The sequence below is a fragment of the Nylanderia fulva genome, unplaced genomic scaffold (genome assembly GCF_048542155.1).
Source record: "Nylanderia fulva isolate GAGA-0341 unplaced genomic scaffold, ASM4854215v1 Scaffold62, whole genome shotgun sequence".
Taxonomy (NCBI): Eukaryota; Metazoa; Arthropoda; class Insecta; order Hymenoptera; family Formicidae; genus Nylanderia; species Nylanderia fulva.
In genome coordinates this window covers 239,124-252,762 of record NW_028190721.1, presented here as the reverse complement: position 1 = coordinate 252,762, position 13,639 = coordinate 239,124, and positions in this window count along the sequence as shown.

Sequence of the window (13,639 nt, the reverse complement as noted above, 5' to 3'; positions counted from 1 at the left end):
ATATGTTAATGACTCTGCGAATATATCCGATATCTCGTTAACTAATCAGACGTTACATCCAATTTAGATGAAACATTCCTCTATTGTGCAACTAAAACGCTTCATATTGACAAATTGTTCACTGAGATAAAGCGTTAGGCAGAAAAAAAGGAAGAAATGAGCGATATGGTCGGGCAATGGGCCATTCAAGAAGGCCAATAATAATACAATAACCTTCTATGGCGGAATAAAATGGCGGATGGTTGGTCAGGGATGAGGAGTTATCGTTAACGATGTCGTAAAAACGCGGGATATTCGATAAACATCAGTTAGACCGGAGGATGTTATAGGAAACATCTCATTGAGGCTTTGTAGAATATGTTAAAATCGATAGGATTTTCGTCTCGATTCGTTTTCATGCATAGTTGGTTCATGAATAGTGAGTATTCCATATGAGAATAAATTTTAGGAAATCTTTCCCCTTATAATCCTTCATCGTCACGCAATTTGCAATATAACGCATTATTAAGTTGAATCCGTCGATGCAAAGTTAAAGTCGACAACTTGAAGTTTTGATACATAGAGCGGCTAAATATCGCTTATACTCGCAATCGTTAGAGTCAGCAAGTCGGCGCTCAAGAGTTTACCGTCCGGATGTGGAGTGACTGCTGTCTGCATCAGATTCTCGACAGAGCTCTCCGAGAGGGAGAGTCTCTTTCTATTCGATTCGCGAACTACGAGCTGTCGCTCGCGCACAGGGCATTCGTAGGAAATCCCGGAGAAACTTTCCGACAGCTTCAAAGTTCACGTTGCTTCAGCGCCTCGCGCTTTCTCGACCGGAGACATCAACTGGAACACCAAACAGAAATTACGGCCGTGCGTCAAATGTGAACGTTCAACGAATTCGCTTGTCAGTTGAATTCTTTTCTGACGAGCAAGCTCTTCCCCGTGCTCTTTCACGTGAATTTTCAAAGGCCGCATCTTTTCCGGTTCCATAAGCAAACGTATCAGCGCAGATAATGCAATTTCATAAGCAACAAACTGCGCAGATGTGTTTTGCTTCTTTTCCCTACATTTGGTACATAGAATGAAATTTTTAAGTTCGACAATAAAGCAAGAAGTCACAAAATAAAACGTTAAGGGGATGCCGGATGTCTGTTTTATCGATCAAATGGTTATAGATTTTTCTGCACCGAAATCTTTTTATTGGTTTAATAAAATAATAAATGCTTTTCCACAATTAAAACACGTACAGAAACAAAGTGGGAACCTACTGATTTTATGTTAAAAACAAGAAAAAATTTAAAAACTAAAATTTCTTTATCGACTTCTGTCGTCAGGTCGAAAAAAATAATTGTTTAATATAAAAGTTCTGCTGTTTGTACGTACAAAATAAGATAGGTTCCGACTAGAAATTGAATGAAGAAGTATTAGTATATTTTTAGATATAAGTTTAAAAGCCTAATAAATAAGAAAACGGTGCAGAAAATTTTCACGCATATGTATTGTATACGTGCATATGTTTAGACATGTGTGGTGCTAATCTATCGGAGTTCGGCCGTCTCTCCGGCATCCCCTTAATCCATTTCTTTTTTTTCTACGATAAGTTTTCGCATTCGTAAATTTTTCAATTGTCATTCAATTTGCCCGCTTTCCCTCCAAATAACGAGAAGCACCGATTGCTGTATCTATTAATGCGACGTACTTCATAAAAATGTAGATTAAAGGGTGTTCAACGGCGCGAGCGATATCCGGAGAAACAATTCTCCGTAAGTGGCGAGAAACTTTGTTACGGAGCAGCCGGCGACTATGGGTGAAACGTGACGTATCAAAAAACGACATCTCGACACTCTCGCCATCGAGAAATAACGGATTGTCTCTACGGGATCGAGCCGATCGTCGAGTCCGACCTCGTCGGCGTCGTCCTCGTTCCCGGCGACGACGACACTCTTCCAGAGCAATAATTCTAGGTCACACCGATGCACCTCGCGCGCCAGAACGATAAATCCTTCCGCGGATCCTTTTCGCGTCGCGCGTTTCCTCCGCTTTTCGTCGCAGACGGACGTAAAGCGAGTTCGAAGTGGAGGGTCCGTGTCGCTTCGTCATTACTCGCTTTCCCCCATGGTAGCTTCTCCCCAGTTCGCTCTTATCCACCTCCTTCCACCCTCTCGGCCTGCCATCACGTAATTTTAATTGCCTATATCCATATTTCCGGGAGCGAAGATATCCTCGGGGGACGAAAAGTCATTTCTCGAGACCCTCGACCATCTCGTCCTCCGTACTCCTTCATCCCCTACTCACACTTTACGAGAAGTCTCTCTCTCTCTCTCTCCCCGACAATCTTACAACTTCGCATCTCGCTGAGAGACGTCGGGGAAGCGTAACCGACGGAAAGTAACATCCGACTATCCGGGAGAGATGCTAAAACGAGCGTCACGGACTAGACGTTTTCAAGAAATTTCACCTTGAATCTCTCTTTCCGCTGGGAAATCTGATGAACGGGTAACGCACCATCTATGACTAACTCTGATGATTGTTGGCGAAATAATTACGGTATGACGTATCTTTCGAATCCTTCTAAACCTATACAGTACAACAAAATATTATGAATGTTTTCAAAAAATATTTCTAAATATTTCTATAAAATATTGCATAAAAATATTTTAAAATCGTTTGAGGAATATTTTTAAATAATGTAAAAATTAATTTTTTGTGATAACATTTTTTAGAATATTTTAAAAGACTTTTAAAAATATTTTTTAAAACGTTCTTCTTTGTCGCTCAAATAATATTTTCTTAGATATTTGATACATATTTTTGAAATATTAGTTTGAATCTAATTCAAAAATATTTCTAAAAATATTTTTTAAACATGAAAAAGCAAACATAGAAACATTTTAAAAATATTTTCGAAAATTACTTTATCTTTTAAGAAATATTTTTAAAAGATTTTAAAAATATTTTGTGCTGTATGTGAATCAACTAGTAATAGAGAAGATAATCAAGGAAAAACTCCTTGATTTTCATGACCACAGTGTAATTCTCTTGATTGTCTTTTAAATATTTGAGAGATCTTTCTTATTAGCGATCTCAAAGTTCTAATTTGAAAAGTTTTGTTCAAATAAGATGCATAAAATAATATAAATTGCCAAATGTTATTTGCAATTATAAGACTTCTGGCAATATGTGCACGAAGAAAAGTTTATAGTACAAATTGCATAAAAATTATATTTAAAATATTAATGATACATATTATAAACTACATTAAGATATTTAATTGTATCAAAATTGTAAATATAATTATGCATTTGATTTATTTGTTAACAATTATGCATTTATTTGTGTATCAAATTATTAATTACAATATTTCTTCATAAAATATAAAAAGTATATAATACCATTGAATAAAAATATCATGATTTCTATTATTTGATCAGTATTTTACTATTTATGTACAATATACACAATTACATAGGATACACAATTTCTACATGTAATATTTTCTTCGTGTGTATATGTAGATCCGATGAAAAATTTTAAACAAAGCTTTTTCTAAAATTTTGAAATATAAATTTAGCATATGAAATATGTTAGAATATAATTTAGAATGAAAATTTCATCATCATAATATATTGATTTTAATTCGTTAAACAGTTGTCAAATAGCGTCACAGAGGCCAAGTTACTTTTATAAACATTATCCGGAGGCGAGCAGACCTCTATGTGCATTATTATAATATTAACATCCTGTACTGTTCATAATCACGAGAAGATCACAGCGGTATTACGGGTAATTAACGTGTCACGGGCACAAGGGAGTCTAACGAGAGCCGTTTGACTATGTATCGCTGTAACAGAAATTAGCACTGATGTAAAACGAAATTACGATCTTGTTCATTTTACCGTGTCAAGCCTCTTCGTTGCAACAAAATAATTAATTTGATATCGCGCGCAAGAAAAAGAAATCGTGTTCTTATCAAATTTTAAACTTTGTGTGTGTGAATTAATTTGTTTATATAAGAAAATTGAAAAAGTTATTAAGAAAGTAATATCTCTACTTTAGAAATATTGTCAGCAGTATTTAATAAATATGTATAAAATTTATAAGAATTTGAAAATTTTCTCATTAGATTGAAGAATTCCCTCTTTTCACGTTTATAAAACATGTCAGATGCAACCTTATAACTTTTAAGTCTTCGTGATAAATTTCATATATCGTCTTGATTTAAATACTCAAAGAGCATTATGGTCGATAAACATTTATATGTCATACAGGAAGAAATCACGTGTTGCGTATATTATTGCGTCATGTCGCTTTCAAATCTCGCAGGTGTCGAAACGTGACAGCAAAATATCCGAAAAGTTGCGATAACTCGTGTCATAAGCCGCAACGTGAACGTGACTATTACGATCAATATCCTTTTAAACCGCGAACCGCAAAAGACGGAATTATTTCGAGACTCTTGGGCGTAATTCCTCGGAAATAATTTCCGCGACGTTGACGCTCGCATTATTGGCGTTAATTGGCTCCCGGGCCGTTTCTTCTATTATCGTCGCATTCGGCGCGAACGTGATTGCCTGTTGCTAGGAGGCACGACAACGCGAGAACGCCGAACGAGTTTTGGAGTTTGGAAATAAAATTGGCGGACGGCGTGATTGCTGCCAATCGAAATTAATTGTCGAAGCGTCACGCTACGATGTCGATGACATTCGACGTGATGCTGCACTAACTAATACAAATGTGTGTATCGAATGAAAGCGATGATATCGTTGTTAATGCGTTATGGTTATTAGTGAATATTTCAATCTCTACCTTTAATAAATTTTCTCCTGTAAATTAAAACACAAAATAGTGTACTGATAGATGATAATGTGTATAATTTCGATATCGACTCTCTAATTCGGAAAATATAATATAAAAGAACGCATATAAATAAGTGTTTATTATGCAAAATAAAAAATAATTTTAAGGGAATGCTGACCATAACTGTTTTATCGACTTTAAGTACAAGAACTTTTCTTTCTATTAGCTATACGAATTAAAAACTTTTTTTCTACAATTAAAGTCCTGTGATTTTGTATAAAAAACAATAAAAGTTAAAAATTACAGTTTTTTTGATACTTATTTAATACAAAAATTCCGAAGTTTATTTGAGCGCTTTCAAAATATGGCGCTTTCAATAGAGATGATATGAAAGAATAATAGAGAAGTAATAAAAATAAAATTAAAAGCCTGTATCAAAAGATTCTTAAATTGATCATGCACCCTATATTTGCGTGCGGAATCGATGTTGAAGCATACAACAGCAAAAATCAGTTGCCGGACAGATTTTTTAATCTGTAGATTCAATAAAAAGTGAACCTAACCTAACTTAAAGTCGGTAAAACAGAACAACGGCAGTATCTCCTTAAAAGAATTTTTTCTATAAAATTTTATTACGTTATATGCGACAAATTGAATTTATATTTTATAAAGATGCAATTAAGAAAATATATATATATATATATATATATATATATATAAATTAATGCAGGCGGCACACGCGCCTTTCTTTATGAACGCTGACTTTTAATTGGAAGCCCACAAGTAACAGGTGCGCCAAGTCGCGCTGCGAAATGGTTATTATCTTCTCTCCCAACTTTACTTCGGATATACTCTACACATTTATTAAAATGCGATAAAATTTCACATTCTAATTTTCATCTCGTTTCTATTTCGTTAAAGCAGAATATGTATCCGGTTTTCAAATGTAATTATCTTTACACGACTGTCCTTTACAGCCATTCATTTTACAAACTCGCGTCGCGCAGTTTATTTACACCCATTTAGAGACGCGGATATATCCCGATATTAGTAGTATTTATTAAATAAAGTGTACAGTTTGCATCTTTATTAAGCCCGGTGGCAGGAAAATGAATACCAAACGTCCGAGTTTTAAAAGTAATTGCTCACAACAAATTATAATCGTAAAAACACCTCTATATATTTACAGTTCATATCTGCCGTATTATTATTATGGATTTTAATTACAAACAAACCTCATTTATCTGTACATATATGAGGCGACTATTTCTACTCAGGAGCGAACTCTTTCGAGATATCGTCGTTGAATTTTGAAGCGGAAAAAAAGTCTAGCGATCAATCGTTTGTGTCCCGGCACTTTTGCAATAAATATAAACCCGTCATGCTTTATAGCAGACGCGAGAGTCATTGTTACATTAACATATCAACACGGTTTATTCGCGTAGCGTACAGGCGTAAGCGGCCAATTTACATAATGCTATGTATTATGCGACAATAAACATGCGCGGCGTAGACTCGGAACGACGACGAATCGGACGTATCGGATCTGCCATCGCATCAGTGCGTCGGCCCGATCGAAATTTCGAAATTTCTTCCCTCTCGGACATAGGAATCTGTGTACGCATCTACATTCCCGATTAGCCACCCAGGCCGGGGACCGGCGGAGATTTACGAGCTGATGTTACAGGCATAAATAAAGTTACGTTGAGCACCACTGTCGCCGCAACGACGGCGACGACGAATCCTCCCGTTCCTGACGAATGCGTTAAACGCATTAGTATTCCGCGAGCGCGATTATTCGATCGAGAAATTTCAAAACTGCCCCCGTACGCGACGCGTCGCTGCACAGATAATCCCGTTAAACTTAAACACAGTGGAACGAATCAACGTAAAGGGCGTAATTCTACTCTTCTTCGTTCGCGCGCGACTCGACAAACCGCGAGAAAAATTGACAGAACTGCCGATTTATATTTTATAAATTATTCGCACTCAACATCTGCAATGATTATTCGAACGTATCCCAAGAAGAACAGAAAAGTCAAAATAATGTCAATTTGACGTCATATTGACGAAATTTATGTCAATTTTTGGTCATGAAAATCTCGATCTCGAAGATGACTAAAAATGACTTTTTTTCACTTTCCTAATTTTTAGGAAATGTAATGTACATTTCTCGACCGTGTACATACAATGCTTATTATTATGAAGATAATAAAAGATTAACATTTTTCATATTCAGATATTTTTGTAGTTCGCAGAAGAGTTTAGTTATTGTATAAAAAACAAAATAAAAAAATGATTATAGATTTTTCTGCACCGAAATCTTTTTATTGGTTTAATAAAATAATAAATGCTTTTCCACAATTAAAACACGTACAGAAACAAAGTGGGAACCTACTGATTTTATGGTAAAAACAAGAAAAAATTTAAAAACTAAAATTTCTTTATCGACTTCTGTCGTCAGGTCGAAAAAAATAATTGTTTAATATAAAAGTTCTGCTGTTTGTACAAAATAAGATAGGTTCCGACTAGAAATTGAATGAAGAAGTATTAATATATTTTTAGATATAAGTTTAAAAGCCTAATAAATAAGAAAATGGTGCAGAAAATTTTCACGCATATGTGTTGTATACGTGCATATGTTTAGACATGTGTGGTGCTAACCTATCATGTGTATATGTGTATACGTGCATATGTTTAGATATGTGTGGTGCTAACCTATCGGAGTTCGGCCGTCTCTTCGGCATTCCCTTCAAATATTATTTTAAGCGACTTACGTCTTAAATTTGCATCTCGATTATTTTCAATACAAAATAATTTTTTATCATTGTAAACATCAAGATAACATCAAAATTTTATGCAATTTGATGTCATTTTGACGAACTAAAATGATCATATTTTGACGTCAATTTGACGTCATTTTGACATTTCTGTTCTTCTTAGGATATAGCGTTTAAAATAATTCAAAGATATTGTTTTGAATTTTTCCCGATAATGGGACACACGTTTACGCAAGAGAATAAGAACATTAATTTGCATATGCAAATATTGAAGGCAAATGCATTGTGAGCGAGTGCTAATTAGTACGTTAACAATATCAGCTATATGACTCGTGGGTGCCAAACTAAACAGTCTTCTCTGTGGACGCACATTAGCCTAGTTTACACTCCATTGTAAAGCCAGTATCCGTCGGCGAAAACTTGAATTCGTTCTACTGCCGAACAAGAGATAGCGACGCGCGTTTGGTCGAACTTATGCTTAGAGATACGTATTTTAATGAGCTGTGTTTGTAAAAGCTGACGAAATTATCGCGTACGCTTGTTTAATCTTATATTTACAATTGGATTTCTTTATGTTAAATTCCATTTTACACAAATATACACATATATGTAGAATTAATTACGGATGCTTAAATTCACATCTTTAATCAGAGATTTGTTACATTTGCGAATATATAATAAAAAGTAATGTTATGTATTTTAAATTCCTGGATTTCCCGCAAATTTATTTTGAAATTTTTAAAAGTGTGTGTATTATGAATTGTGTTAATAAATAATCCTTTGCAAAATGCAGATGCAAATGTGAAGAGAACGCGGAAAATCGAAAAACGATTTTATAAAGAGAACAGCAAACAATAGAATTTCGAATATTACCCGTATTTGCGACATTTGCGTCAATAACGAAATTTCAATGATGTCGGCACGTATTCTAATGAATTTACAGGAAGAATATATCGCACGAATATTTTTTTCCTATTACGTTTCTCGCAGAAACGATTGCGCGAAAAAATAAGCAAATCTTTGCGGCTCATCTCAATAAATTAATTTCCACCTAAACTAGTTATCAAACAATAATAGTCTCCACTGAGTGACTGATTTATGAGTGAGTTTGGTCTTCCTTTAAAAAAATTGGAGAAAATCATTAAAATAAATAACTAACGCGAATTATTGTTTCTTTCACCGGCGGTACACCTTGTTAAAAAAATCGTATATCATACCGTGTTTCGGAAGGAAGTCTTAGTGATATTTCAAGGGTTCTTCAGAGACGCATGTCGCGCCAACCACCACATACAAGGTGCATCTCCCTTACGAGTGCATAACACGTGCATAGGCCGCACTTAGATAGCGCATAGAGGCCGCACGTAGAGATACTACGTGCCTCTTGCATTTCTGGGACGACTACTCTTTTGGATAAGATGAGAGCACGACGGGAAGGTTTTCTATGCGATGCTCCGACCTACTCGGCGAATAAAAAATTTTCAAAATTTTATGATAACGTTTCTAACTTTTGGATATTATTGTTTCTATACTTTATAAATGTATATTTTCCTTTAAATATTATTTCATAAATTGCCAAAATAGAACTCTTTACACAATTCAAAATATAATACCGATTAAAATCTAAAATTCTAATTATAAACGAAATATAAAAATTTTGTATTTGTATATATCTGGACTAATTCATAACAATCATCGTTTCTGCGCTTTGTTTTAAAAATGCAAGTATTATGTTTTTTCAACACTTCCATTATAAAGAAAAAATAATTTAAAAGCCTAGAAAAGCTCTGTTCAGAGGCTGAAATACCCGCGAATGTATGTTTAAATACTAAATGTACTAAAAAAAATAAAAAGATACTATAAAAACTACACATAAATACAACACATATTTAATTAAATACATTTTTGCTTCAAATCAGAAATATTACATAAAATTCTTCAGCAAATATTTTTGCATTAAACGAAGGGAAAACGAATTTTTAAAGCATATAAGCATTTAAGCGCGCAAGTATATACTTAAAAATAAACAGAACTAACAAACTCTTCCGAATTGTTTATTCTTGGCTAATTAATATTCTTTTATAGCAGACAATAAAAAAAATGTCATATATACAAATGTATACCATATAATATTATTTTATATGCATTGTATTATATGATAATAGCAAATAAATTAATCTCATTTTTAGAGGATCGTAGGTAAGCGAAAAAAAGACAGATTTCCTTTGGAGTCAGTATTTTAAAAACTTCTTGTGTGGTACGTAATTGAATAATATATTGAATAATATGATATGTACCAAGTTGTTAAACATTTTTTTCATTGGATTTTTTATTCTTGTGTTTAAAAACATTCTTAATCTTAGTCGTGATGATTTGCTTGTGAGTCGGAGATAAAACTCTTCGCAAACCATCAAATTTCTATCACTTGAACATGATTGTAATAAATAATTATATACGTATCATTGCGCATCACATTCAACAGCATATACTAATTTATAATAGGCGAATTAATGTATATTTTAGACATAGCATTTTTTAATCCATTAATTTCAAATGTTTACTTATCTATTTATCAACATTAATATTTATTATTTGTAAAATTTATTGTATTGAGAAAGATTTTTGCACAGTTGAAACGTTTACTTATTTAGCATTTTGTAATGTATCTCTAAAGTTATTTAAAACAATAAAAACCATTTAATACCCAAAACAATCTAACTTGTTTAGTTAGTCCATTCTTATATTAATTTTGAATTTATACGAGCCTATAAATATTAAATATTTAAATATATTATTAAAGTAAAATTATCGAAAGCGATAAATATATTACCAGGTATTACGCCATATTTTTTGTGGAAATGTTTTTTGAAATAAGTAATATGAATTTGTAAATAATGCACATTTATATGATTAATTGGCCAAAACTTGAATGTGCTTAATTAATTACAACTGTTACACACAAATGCCGCCGCACACACACAAACGCACCAAACACAAACACACACATATAGCGACCTCAGAAGTTTAGTTGTCCTAACGTATCATATTTATCGCACGATGACACGTACAGAGAATCAGTCGGCCTTTCGTGGTCTTTCGAACCATATCGTGGTAGACACATTGATTGTAATAAAGTGTGTGTGAATATTAGATCCCTTTACATTGCGCATATTGCTAAAGCATTAATTTACTGCTGTTAATTCAGAAAAAAATATAATTTTTTCAATATAATTTTCCAATAAAGATACTGCTCCGAAATATTGGGTAAGTCAATAAATTTAAATTATAAAAACTGTATTCGTCTACAAATACAAAAAAATTTAATCAAACAGTTTAATCCAGAGATAATTTCAAATAATAACGATATTATAATATTTTATGAATTGTAATGTTGAAATAATCGCTTACCCCAAAAAGTTTGACATAAAATAAATTATTTCTGAAATTTATATATATTATAATTTATATAACAGATAATTCATATTTAGTAGACACTTTTAATTGTCCTATTATTACTAGATTATTACAATTCTATTTTCTATTTGTCGTACATATTATTTTATAAAGAGATATCTATGCATATTTTAATATTTAAAATAATTTATAAGTTGTGCTGACATTGAGTAGAAAAAAAAACTGTAACAAGAGAAAAGAATCAAATATTAACTTTGAAATAAAAAATAATGTAGGTATATAATTAAGAAAAATAAAAAAAATAGGACAATTGCTTTGAATTTGTATTGGACATATTACCTTATAAGACCGATGTATTATCAAAAGTGTAAACAAATTAATTTTATTAAGTGAGAAATAAATATAAATATAACACTTAAAAATAAATAGAATTATATTAATCATCTAACAATATAAAGTTAGAAATAGACAGAATACTAAATATTTTACGTACAATTTTTTATATAAAATATTCGATATAAAACGTTCAAATCGCATATTAACATTAAATTAAAAACGCACAAGCAATAGTTCATATAAATTTAATAAGATACTCCATTAAAGCTAAAACGTTTTCAGATATGTAAATTAAATGATTAAAATTTAATTTTTACCTTTACAACCAAAAACAATATTGTTACATGTATATTAATAGTGAAAATATATAAAGAAAAATATTATTTTAATTACAAAGCTATGATAGAATAACTATTGATAAAGATTATTGCTTTAATACTTAATCACAAAGAAAAATTATGATAAGACGTTGAATCGTGTTAATTTAAAATTACAATAATTATTTATTAATTAAAAATTATATAGTAAAATGAAAGAACATACTAATTGTCAATCGAATGTAGAAGTCCATAATGTTCTAGATTTGAAGCAATCGTTAACACATTTATTTTGAGGTGTTCAATCTAAAATATTTGAAAAACCCCCATTATATGCAGAATGTCCTAGAAATAGTAGTAAACCTGTTAATAGTAAATTTTTGAGATTATTTGGAGCCAATTTTTCCTCCGCGAAAATGTCGAGGGAGACTATCATTATTTGCATGTTCTCAAATTTGTCAATATGTATCTTTGTATGATTAAACCTTAAATTACAATTCTAATAAGAGTTGTGGCGATAAATGCCACAAGAATATTAAAATATATAAAAAATAAAAAATGTACACGAAATAAAAATATATGACAAGCAACGAGTGTTAAGGATATCGCGACCGGTGACACAAAATAATAAATAAATAAATAAGCGTCTAGCATGACGAAGGTAGATTATGATTTCCGAATAGAATAAAAAGCGAAAGTCTTCAAAATAATAGATAGACTAATCACCTAAAAATAAAAATAAGGTCGTGGAAAAATCGAGAGAAGCAAGACGATACGCGGCCTCGAAGGGCAGATAGATTTTGACTCGCGCTCGCGATACACGGTTTTCCTCGGTGGAGAGTAAAAGTCTGTATTTAATAATCCGAATAAACGCAGTAAAAGACAATATAATTATAACACCTATTAACTATTCCGTCTTAACGATCCTCTCCCGATTCGCGATATTGATAGAGCAATAATTAACGAACTAAGCTACACACGCTCGCCCAAAGAGTAAACTCCATTTGAAATTCATTGACGAATGTGATTTCGTTAATATTTTATTTTCCAAAAAGCTTGATTTGCTAAAATCCATTTATTTTCAATCGCTTATAACTCAAAATTTATTGATACTTCGACATTTTTGCTTAAAAAGAATCGTCTCCAAATGATCTCAGATATCTGCTTTTAAAAGGTTTACTGCTAGTTCAGAGACATTTTGTATATATGTATATAATTATTATTATCAGGTTAATAATTGATACAATTTAAAATTGAATTTATGTTGGATTAATTCTCAGTAAATGTTATTCATTTAGTGTTTATAATACACAGTTTAAGAGAAGAAATCAAACAGATTTTCAAAGGAACATCATAATATAAACATGTGCTCTATCTATCTCTTTCTCTCTCTCTCTCTCCATCTCTCGCTGCTCCTCAGTTTTTCTTATCTCTACTGTCTTCTTATTTTGAATGTACACACAAGTATATATGTGTGTGTAGAAATAAAGGCTCTTGCGTTCATAAAAGTAATTTACTTCAGAAAACTAACTTTATATACTATATAAATATTTAAATTTAAATAATATTCTTAAATTTTAAATGCACATAATTATCTGACAATGAGATTAATTATTTAAGTAAAATATAAAATATACTGTAAATTTAATATTTCTAATAATATTTCTAATTAACAGACAAATTTCGCATAAATCCAAATAAACGTATTTTCGCAAAAAACTATCGTCTTTGAAAAAATTTTATTTTGTTTTACCATAGAGGGTGACGTCTTTAGTTAAAAAAACTTTTGTTCAATTTTGATTTCATCCTCTCCCCACTCTCTACCCCATCAAAAAGTAAGGTGTTTTTTTCAAAAAATTACAAAATTTGACAAAATTTATGGGATAAAATAAATTTTTCTCGCAAATCTTATCCACACAAATTTTCATGAAATATGGACTTTTATCTACAAATTAAAAAAGCAAAGTTTGTACGATTTTTTTTTGCACAGTTATTACATATAAAATTTACCCA